This window comes from Camelus ferus, chromosome 1 (genome assembly GCF_009834535.1).
Source record: "Camelus ferus isolate YT-003-E chromosome 1, BCGSAC_Cfer_1.0, whole genome shotgun sequence".
In the NCBI taxonomy this organism is placed as follows: domain Eukaryota; kingdom Metazoa; phylum Chordata; class Mammalia; order Artiodactyla; family Camelidae; genus Camelus; species Camelus ferus.
In genome coordinates, this window is record NC_045696.1 from 121,771,608 (window position 1) to 121,773,509 (window position 1,902).

The following is a 1,902-nucleotide window of genomic DNA, read 5'->3' on the forward strand; positions in this document are numbered from 1 at the left end:
GAATTGGCAGAAAAGAGGCAAATTCAGGAAACCCTACATCATGTAAACAACAGGGGTCCCTGGGCAGAGAAAGAAAAGCAGGACCCTCCGGGCTGATTAAGTGGTCACATATTTTGAGATGACAAGTGGCCTGGAGGCTAACAAAGAAAGGTGGGGAAAGACAGGACTTTCCAGTGTCCCGATGTAACCTTTTGCTCATTATGCCCTCATTTCAATAAAATTAGCCTTGCAGATTGGAAGTACCCATCATGCACTGATACTTCCAATCCGGACTAAGTAAGGACAAAATCCCTTCCCACCTTGGGAAGGTGGAGCTGGGATGAAAATCAGGGAATACGACCCCAAAGCCTTCCCTCCCAATGAATATTCTGCCCATTCATTTTTACACCCTATGTAATCAACTTGCCAAAGAAACACAGGGCAGCCGCTCACCGGAGCCTGCCCGCTCTCCCCTTGAGAGTGTGCTATCCATCCCTTAATAAATCCCTACCTGACTTTCTTAACTTCTGCGTCCCATCTCTGAATTCTTTCTGTGACAGGACAAGAACCTAGTCACTGGCAACACTGAAAGTAAGTCTGCTCTTACTACATTTTCAAAAACAGCCACATATTACATCAGATAATTAAGGTTACAAAAATATGACATACTAACTTCATATGACATTTAAGCTTCAGACAGAAAAGAACTTCTTTACAAATAAAATTACAAAGCATCTCATCAATAAAGACAGTTTAAAACTTCTTTTAAAAGGTATAAAACTTGGTCATCTTAAAAGGAAAACATTTCAAATCCATGTCTTACATATCATAATCCAAAAATCAGACATATCAATTACTTACAGCCCAGAGTGTTACCTGTCCAACCAGTATAAGCAGAGCAATCATGGGGACCAGCTGTCTTCCGCCCTTCTTCCATCTGCTGTAGAAGATCCTTCATTTTGGTCTGGATCCGCTTTGTGAAATGATGAATGATCTGAGAACCAAAAGAAGACAGACATTTAAATGCACAGGAATAGGATAGGGTGGGGGAGGGTATCTCTTAGTGGTAGAGCACTTGCTTACCAAGCATGAGGTCCTGGGTTCAATCCCCAGTACCCCCATCAAAAAACTAACTAAATAAATAAACCTAAGTACCACCCCCTCCGCCCTGCAAAATAAATAGATAGATAGATAGATAGATAGATAGATAGAAAGAAAGAAAGGATAGAATAAAATAGAACAGGAATAATACTGTAGCAAATACTTCAACTAACAGTCTAAGTGGTAAAAACAGACAGAAATTAATTGGCCCACTTCAATGCTTCATTGATTGGAGGGAGTCTTCCTTGCTTTTACAGGGTAAGTTTTAAAATGAGATAACACCCTGAATGAACTGTAAGTCATCAGTAGAATCACGGAAAATAAGTTGCAGAAACCAAATGAAAAAACAAGGAAAAAAAAAAAAAGAGGTGGATTTGACTACACAAATATTATAACTTCTTTAAGTTAAAGAACGTAAGAAGGATGGTTTAAAAGTTAATGACAAGGGGAAACAAATGGGACCTAATGGAATTTACAAGCTTCTGCACAGCAAAGGAAACCATAAGTAAAACAAAAAGACAACCTATGGAATGGGAGAAAATTTTTGCAAATGAAAACCGACAAAGGCTTGATCTCCACAATATATAAGCAGCTCATACAACTCAATAAGAAAAAAATAAACAACCCAATCCAAAAATGGGCAGAAGACCTAAACAAGCAATTCTCCAAGGAAGACATACAAATGATCAATAGACACATGAAAAAATGCTCAATATCACTAATTATCAGAGAAATGCAAACCAAAACTACAATGAGTTACCACCTCACACCAGTCAGACTGGCCATCATTCAAAAGTCCACAAATGACAAATGCTGGAGAGG

At 38.8% G+C, this 1,902-nt stretch overlaps 1 non-coding gene across 1 annotated transcript; it reads left to right on the plus strand.

Moving 5' to 3' along the window:
- The first annotated feature begins 1,028 nt into the window (after window positions 1–1,028).
- Window positions 1,029–1,100, plus strand: TRNAG-ACC. Its single transcript has one exon. It is a non-coding gene; the product is annotated as a tRNA-Gly (tRNA).
- Window positions 1,101–1,902: the final 802 nt, after the last annotated feature.